This window comes from Rhinopithecus bieti, unplaced genomic scaffold (genome assembly GCF_001698545.2).
Source record: "Rhinopithecus bieti isolate Rb0 unplaced genomic scaffold, ASM169854v2 scaffold_2538, whole genome shotgun sequence".
Classification (NCBI taxonomy): Eukaryota; Metazoa; Chordata; class Mammalia; order Primates; family Cercopithecidae; genus Rhinopithecus; species Rhinopithecus bieti.
In genome coordinates this window covers 45,002-53,828 of record NW_016803716.1, presented here as the reverse complement: position 1 = coordinate 53,828, position 8,827 = coordinate 45,002, and the positions used below count along the sequence as shown (strand labels likewise).

Here is an 8,827-nt window from a genome sequence, read left to right as displayed (position 1 = left end):
ATAGAATTACTAGAACAGTATAAACAATTTCTTTGAAGGCCACTGACATATACTGCCAAATTTCATTTCAGAAAATCTGCACCCTCCCAGCAACCGCATCCAAAAGTGTTCATCCCACGGTGCCTCTGCCAAGGCTGTTTCATTTCTCAAGTTTTACTACATACTAAAGCCTAAAATTCTCTAAGAGAATTCTTTTAAAGGCATGCTTAAAAAAATTTAAGTGAAAATCTGATTTTAGAAATTCCTTTTATGCCAGGACATAAAAGCATATCCAAAAAGTGAGCCCTAAATTGAACAGTGATTAACACTTTGGTTGCTGTTTCTTGGTACAACCGTGTCAGATCTTGTAAAATAAAATCCTAACATTAATAAATAGAGAAAAACAAAATGTTAGGGTGAGGGATAATGTAATTTGTTTCATTCCTTTGTTATTTTAAATTACCAGTCATCTTAAAAAATGTAAAGTTTTTAGAAGAAAAGGAACACAACGTAGACATAGAATATTAGGTTGAATATTACAAACCCAAGAGCTCTAAAAATCATCAAGTACATCTTAAAATAAGAGTAAGGTTAAATAAAAGGTTTAGATTTTTGTCTAAAGCCATGCAAATCAGAAACATTGCAAAAGAAGTTAGAATTCCACGGACAATGCAGGTATAAAATGGAAAAGAAAGAGGGAAAGATATTGGAACTCTAACTACTAGCTTCTGGTTTAAAATTAGAAATCTTTGGCATCCAAACTCAAACCTCTGACTATGCTTTTAAAAACCCGAATACTGGGTAACAAATGTATGATACAGGAAGGACTTAACTCTGTCCAAGACCTGTGACCAAACGCTTTAATGTTTTATGTCTCGAAAATGGGAACTAGAGAGGAAAAGGAATAAAACTGACACACTTATTTGGGGGAGAAAAAAACCCCAACTTGTTCACTTCTCTAAAACGGCAGAGGAAGAGGAAAAAGGAGAGACAGAAGCTCTTTTCTATACTACTTATAACAGAATATCTAATCTGTAATAGCTGGACAATAAGAACTTATCCCCAAATAATAGTATAAAACTTAAAATAACACTTTTGCCTAAAACTTACCCGACTCTACACAAACATGTAAAAATTGGAAGCAGCATGTTTGTGATAATTTACACACACCTCAACTAACTAACCTCTAAGCACTGTTTGAGCTGCACATCACAAGTGTTAATGTTTTGTCATTCAGTTTAATACTTCCCAATATAAAACTGCATATATTAGAAAAGACAACTGAAATCAATCATCTAAATTTCCATTTCAAGAAATGAGAAAAAGAACAGCAAACCAAATCCAAACTAAAAGGAACAGAGATGCGCGCGTGTGCGAGAGAAAGAGTGTGTGTGTGTGCGTGCGTGTCTGTGTGTATGTTGGCAGGAGGGGGTGGGAGGAGGGAGTAAAGACAAGAGAGTTGGTTTTTTAGAAGGTTTAATGACATTAGTAGTGGTATCAGAAATAAGGAGGCATTACCATAGGCCCCAAGACACAAAAAAGATAATAAAAAGGGTCATTAACAACTTTACCTCAAATTTGAAAATCTAGATGAAATAAACCAATTCCTTGAAAACACAATTTACCAGAAGACGCTAAAATTTAAAATTCCTCCACTTAAAAAAAAAATGGATCTGCCAGGCGCAGGTGGCTCATGCCTGTAATCCCAGCATTTTGGGAGGCCAAGGCAGGCGGATCACGAGGTAAGGAGTTTGAGACCAGCCTGACCAACATGGTGAAACCCTGTCTCTACTAAAAATACAAAAATTAGCCAGGTGTGGTGGCATGCACCTGTAATCCCAGCTACTCAGGAGGCTGAGGCAGGAGAATCGCTTGAACCAGGGAGGCGGAGGTAGCAGTGAGCCAAGATCACACCACTGCACTCCAGCCTGGGCAACAGAACAAGACTCCATCTCCAAATAAAAGAATGGATCTTCAATTAAAACTTTTCCATAAATAAAACCCCAGGCCAGATGGGTCCACCAGTAAAATCTTCCAAACAATTAATGAAAAAATAATAAACTTCGCATAAATTCATCCAGAGAACAGAAAGAGACACACCCTATGAGTTTTGAGGTCAGCATAAAACCTTAATACCAAAATCTATGTTTAGCATTACTTCAATTGATCCTTCTAACAATCCATGAAGTAGTTACACTATTATTACCCTCATTGTACAGATAGACAAACTTGAGGCTTAGAGGTTATATAATTTACCCAGAGTCATAACGCAAATAAGGTACAAAGCTGAAATTTGAACGCTAGGCAACATGACTTGGGTCCATGTTCTTTTTATAATCTTATCGTAAATTGACAATTTACAATTGTATGTATTTATGGGGTAGAAAGTGGTGTCATGATTTATGATGGGTCTATGCTAATCATAGGCTACACTGAACGATTTAATGCTTTCCCTCTTAGAATTGACACATGGCTTAATTTTAATGACTGACAGTTAAGCCGCCAGAAAAAGACTACATAATCAAGGATTACCATCTACACCACTTGAGCTTTCTTGTTACTATGCAAGACCTATGTTCATTTTCTTTTTTTTTTTTTTCTTTTTTTTTGGAGATGGAGTCTCACTCTGTCACCCACGCTGGAATGCAGTGGCGCCATCTTGGCTCACTGCAACCTCTGCCTCCTGGGTTCAAGGGATTCTTCTGCCTCAGCCTCCTGAGCAGCTGGGGACTACAGATGCGCACCACTACACCCAGCTAATTTTTGTATTTTTTAGTAGAGACAGGGTTTCACCATATTGGTCAGGCTGGTCCCGAACTCTTGACCTCGTGATCCACCTGCCTCGGCCTCCCAAAGTGCTGGGATTACAGGTGTGAGCCACCACGCCCGACCTGTTCACTTTTGTTAATCAAAACTTAAAATAACAGTTGCTTCACTAAGTATTTAGAACACGTTCCATCATTTAGTACCCCAACAGTAGACCTACCAATGTAGGTTTTGGTTTTTCGGGTTTTTTTTTGCGACAGAGACTAGCTCTGTCACCCAGGCTGGAGTACAGTGGCGCTATCTCAGCTCACTGTAACCTCAGCCTCCCAGGTTAAAGCGATTCTCTTGTCTCAGCCTCCCAAGTAGCTGGGATTACAGGCGCACGCTACCACGCCCGGCTAATTTTTGTAGGGTTTCACCCTGTTGGCCAGGCTGGTCTCAAACTCCTGACCTCAAGTGATCCGCCTGCCCTGACCTCCCAAAGTGCTGGGATTACAGGTGCGAACCACTGACCCCAGCCCCACTCCACTGTAGCTTTAACTAGTATCTTCAACATCCTACCTGATTCTGTTGGAGGGGGGGCTGAGACTGTCCATCAGGAGCCTGGCCCTGGTTGTCATTCCCTCCGACCGGAGAGCCACGAGTCGTGGCTGTCATACTCGACACAGGGCAGATCTTTGCAATTTTGTCTGCTTATGTAGTTGTCTTGAGAAAAGAAATTATAGTCCACTTATAGAAGATGAAGTACCAGCATTTGTCAGTCTTAAAAAGGTCCAATTCAAGAATAAACCATCTTGCAGAGACCATTGCATAACCTACAAATAGAAAGAGGAAAAAGTAATTGGTTTTAGACATAAAAAACATGAATTATCGAACTGTTCAAATTTAGTATCACCAGTGAATCTAGTCAGGAAAAGGGGCTATAGAAACAAGAGAAAGTAAAAGCTGAAGTTTCATTAATACTACATTTAACTTAAAACTGATAATGTTACACTGGCCATTATACCAAGAAAACAAACATAGCCTCCTGGAAATGACGCCAAAGGCAATATATCAAACTACTTAACTGTCATTTTAATTAAATTAAGAAAGGGCAAAAACTATCTGTTTTCAATTTGCTGATGCATTCATTATACTGCAAGAATAATAAGGACAGGAGGTATGATGGTGGGGTCCCTGGCGAGGGCTCAAGCCTGGACCTGTAGCCCTAAATGAGAACAGGCATTCCTGTTTTCACACCCAAGTGTGCCCTTTTGGCCTGCCACGCACCCCTATCCTGTGCCCATATAAACCCCAAGCCCCAGGCTCCAAAAGCAGAAGAGTGGCAGAGCAGCGTAGCACAGCAGAGAAGAAGAAAAGTGAGGAAGTATCTAAAGGTGGAGAGGAGGCTGAAGATGGGGGCGGTTGGAGATTGGCTGAGAGATAGCCAAACTCCAGGAGAAGATCATCTTCCCACTCCATCCCCTCTCACCAGCTCCCCATCCCACTGAGAGCCACTTCCATCAATCACTCTAATAAAATCTCCACATTCACCATCCTTCAAGTCCCTGTGACCTGGTTCTTCCCGGACACAGGAAAAGAACTCGGGATGCCCTGAATGCGGGAACCCAAAAAGGATGTCACATTGACTCTTTTCTGAGCTGTTTAACACTTATGCTGGGACAACAGGGCTAAAAGAGCATAGTAACACTCCTAGACACTGCTGTGGGGCCAGAGCCCAAAAGCGCTCTCCCTGGCTCCTGTACCTGCTCACCTGTGAGCTCCCCTTCCCATAAGAGGAATAAACAAGCCACATTCCTGTCACACGTCCAGTCCTGTGAGGGGGTCAGGGAAGTCTCCTGTTTCAATAACGTGTACTAAGACAAAGTATAAAGTAATTTTTTAAAACATTTTAAGGAAGGCTGCACAACTAACATTTATTACTGATACTAGGGCATTATAAACCGTTTTTTTAAACAAGCTTCCAAGTGCTTTTAATATTAACACTTTGGAGAGAAACATCAGGGGTGCACGCATACAGAATAAGACCACGTAGAGATGCAGCAAAAAGGTGGCCACCTGCAAGCCACAGAGAAGAAACCAAGCCTACCAACACATTGATATTGGGCTTCTGGCCTTCAGAATTGTGAGAGAACAAATTTCTGTTAAGCTCCCCACCCTCTCCACCCCCTACAAACAAAAAACCCTGAAAACCCCAAAAACCTCTGGCAAAATTTTCTTTAAGAGGGTTCAAAATACATAACACTCCAATACAACTTAATTTGTCAGATGATCTCAGCTCTCTACTTTGGCAAGGTTTTGACTCCAGCCACTCCTAGAGCCAGGGTTAGAAGGCCACAACTGTTTAAGAACAGGGAACTCTTCTTTACAACCTGACCAGCAAACGAGTATAGAAAAATGCTACCAAATCCTCAATTCTATATTCATTGTATCAGTAGCCCTCTTCAGCTGAACAATAAAATCACTTCAGGTGATTTTATTTAAAACACTGATGCCCAGGTTCCTCTCCAGATGGAACAAATTACAGTATCTGGGAGTGAGGCCTAGGCATCAGTACTTTGCAAAAAATCTTCCCCAGTGAATGACTCTAACATGCCACCAGATAGAGGAAACTTAACTGATTGGTTCTAACTCACTGGCTCTCATGAGATTAAGAGAGACTTCCCACAAGCATTGCAAAGTTTCATTTCTAAGTTTTCTAATCATGACCTGGCTTAAGACATTCAAGACCAAACGTACACCATGGTATATAAAACATACCTGGGGCTTGCTTCTGTAATATTAATACCCAAGTATTTTTCACCAGACACTTAGGTTACTAAACCACTGCAGGAAGTTTCCAAGTGCTTTGCCACAACTCACTTGATTCTCATACCCAGTCTATGCAGCAAAGAAATTGAGTAGTATCTCCATTTTACAGGGTCAAAAATAAGAGACAGCAGGGGCTTGCCCAAGTTATGCAGAACAGACTCTAATTCAGATCTGACTCTAAGACTTCTTCCTCTTCAAGCTCTCTATCATTGTCAAAAAAAAGTTGACGTACATTTTAACCCCCGCCTCCACCCAACATACACACAAATTATAGGTAGATTAATGAGGAAAATGTAAACTATAGAAAGTGCTAGAGGAATATGTTTAAAATCAGGAGCAGTGGCTCACGCCTGTAATTCTAGCACTTTGGGAGGCCAAGGCAGGCGAATCACTTGAGGTCAGGAGTTCAAAACCAGCCTGGCCAACATGGTGAAACCCCATCTCTACTAAAAATACCAAAAAAAAAAAAAAAAAAAAAAATTAGCCACTCATGGTGGCTCACCCCTGTAGTCCCAGCTACTGAGGAGGCTGAGTCAGGAGAATCACTTGAACCCAGGAGGTGGAGGTAGCAGTGAGCTGAGATGGGGCCACTGCACTCTAGCCTGGGCAACGCAGCGAGATCCTGCCTCAAACAAACAAACAAAAAAAACTTGACTAAAGCACACACAAAACTGATTTTAAGATATGTCCTCCTGTAGGCAAAATTCAGAGGCTTCAGGAAGAAGTCAGATAGATTTTCTCTGAAAATTAAAGAGCAAACAGTGGAAGAAAATATCTGTAAACTATATATGTCCAACAAATTACAAAATAAAGACACCTCAGTAGAAAAACAGGCAAAGGGTATGTAGACTTCTCAGAAAAAGAAATAGAAATGACTAATAAATACATGAAATAAGACGTAATTTTAAAATAGAGCTTTTCACATGTTAGGCACTGTTTGTAGCACTGTAATCCTTACAAATGTATATAGTAGGAACTAGTATCATCTCTCTTCACAGGTAAGGAAAGGGAGGCACAGAGAGCAAAAGTAAATTACCAGTATCAGTAAGTACTAAGTGGCAAAATGGGATTCGAACCCAGGGAGTCCATAGCTCTTAAATGCTACACTAGCCTGCCTCTCAACCTCATCAGTAATTGTGAAAATGCAAATTACAAAACCAAGATTTGTTCCACTGATCAAACTGGCAAAGCAAAACAAAGCTTTAAGACTGACACTATCAAGTACTGGTGAGTCTAAGACATAGAAGCTCTTTAAACACATAAAGTGGAAAACAAAATGAAAAGTCTGGTTTAAGCAGTCCCTCTTTCGCTTTTGTTATCCATTTTATACACCCTAAATTACAAAAGTGTTACGTGAAGCAGACATTTTTAAAAACCTTGAGAAACTTGCCTATCATTTTCCTTAGTCACTTTGGGTCTGCTGACAAATTATGTGAATTATTATTTTCTTTTTGGAGACAGAGTCTTGCTCTGTCACCCAGGCTGCAGTACAGTGGTGCAATCTTGGCTCACTGCAACCTCCGCCTCCTGGGTTCAAGCAATTCTCCTGCCTCAGCCTCCCAAGTAGGTGGGACTACAGGCCTGTGCCGCCGCCACCAGGCTAATATGTGAATGATTACATTCTTGGCACTCAAAATACTAGCTAACCAATTCAACTTTATTCTTGTCTACCTCAAATCTGCTCCAGTTTCTTCTTCTTCTTGTCCCTCAGCCTGGGGTCATGATCCCATTGTATACCCTCTCCAAGGGATGATGCTCCAATCATCATCATCCCCAATCAATCTTTTCCCAGCCTGTGCTTGAATCTTCCCTACTGAAAATCACCAGTGTCTGCCCTTCCCTTTTCCCACAAGTCATAACACTGTCTCCATCTCCCCTTTTCTTTCTTTTTAAATAAATGTGATGGAGACAGAGTAGCTAAGTTGTAAATTTTGGGTTTTTGGTTGTTGTTTTAAGACCCAGGCTGGTCACGAGATCCTGGGCTCAAGCAATTCTCCCTCCTGGCCTCCCAAAGTGCTGGGATTACAGTTGTGAGCCACCATGCCCCGCCCATGTCGCCTTTCACTTTGCCCATTCTCACCTGGCTCCACCCAAAGCTACTAAAACTAAAACTGCTTTAAGCCAGAAGGTCTTAATTGAGATGTAGGGATGGGCTTGAAGATTAATTCCCCTAAAAATCACATACAAAGCTTTTGAGTATGTCCATTAGGGGAAGCACGAGAAGAAGGTCCAATGTTCTACTTACTAACTGACAAATCAAATAACTGCTTCTCAATATTCATCCTGTTTGCCCTCTTCTCATCATTAGACACTGACCTCCTCTCCCTTCTTGAAACTCTGAGCTTCCTTGGCCTATATAATCCTGGACTCCAGGTTTCCCGTCCACTTCTCTTCAAAGGAAAGGGATAGAGTGGCAGTTCTTACAGTTCTAACACTGAAACTGAGGTGAAAACCACTAGAGAGTTGGCTCTACACGTCTAGAATTCAGGCACAACTTGGGAATCTTGAACACAGATCCAATTAATCACAAAAGGGTAGGAAGAGATGGATTCATCAGCACCACCTGGGAGTCTGGTTTTTTTTTCCCGAAAATAAATACAACCTCCACTCCCTACCATCTCCTCCTGAGAGTGACGAGGTAAGCGACTATATATATTCCCAAGTGTGGGGCAAGTGGGAGGCCGGGGAGATCACCTTGTCTACTAAGCCAATACTATGTCTCTTTTAAAAGTATTTCCAGGAAGCAATCCAAGGACAAACAAAATGTGGTACATACATTCAGTGGATTATTCAGTATTTTTAAAAAAGAAAGGAAATTGACAGGTGCTACGATATGGGTGAACCTTGAGGATATCATGCTAAGTGAAGTTAGTCATTCACAAAAGAACAATATTGCATAATTCCACAAACATGGGTACCCGGATTAGTCACACTCGTACAGAAAATAGAATGATGGTTGCCAGAGGCTGGGGGGATAAGGGGTTATTGCTTAAGGGGTACAGCGTTTCAGTTTGGAAAGAAGAGAAATTCTGGAAATGGATGATGGTAAGCATCCCACAATGTGAATGTACTCAATGCCACTGAACTGCAAACTTAAAAATGGTTAAAATCAGCCGAGCACAGTGGTTCATGCCTGTAATCCCAGCACTTTGGGAGGCTGAGGCAGGTGGATCACTTGAGGTCAAGAGTTCAAGAACAGCTTGACCAACATGGTGAAACTCGTCTCTACTAAAATACAAAATTAGCCGGGCGTGGTGGCTCACGCCTGTAA

General features: G+C 41.2%; 1 long non-coding RNA gene across 1 annotated transcript in view; it reads right to left on the bottom strand.

Moving 5' to 3' along the window:
- The window catches only part of LOC108515254 (uncharacterized), a 44,606-nt gene that overhangs the window by 2,231 nt on the left and 33,548 nt on the right, over positions 1–8,827 (bottom strand). The window contains exon 2 of the long non-coding RNA XR_001881483.1: positions 3,307–3,560. This is a non-coding gene — a long non-coding RNA (uncharacterized LOC108515254). The remainder of the gene's footprint in view (positions 1–3,306; positions 3,561–8,827) is intronic.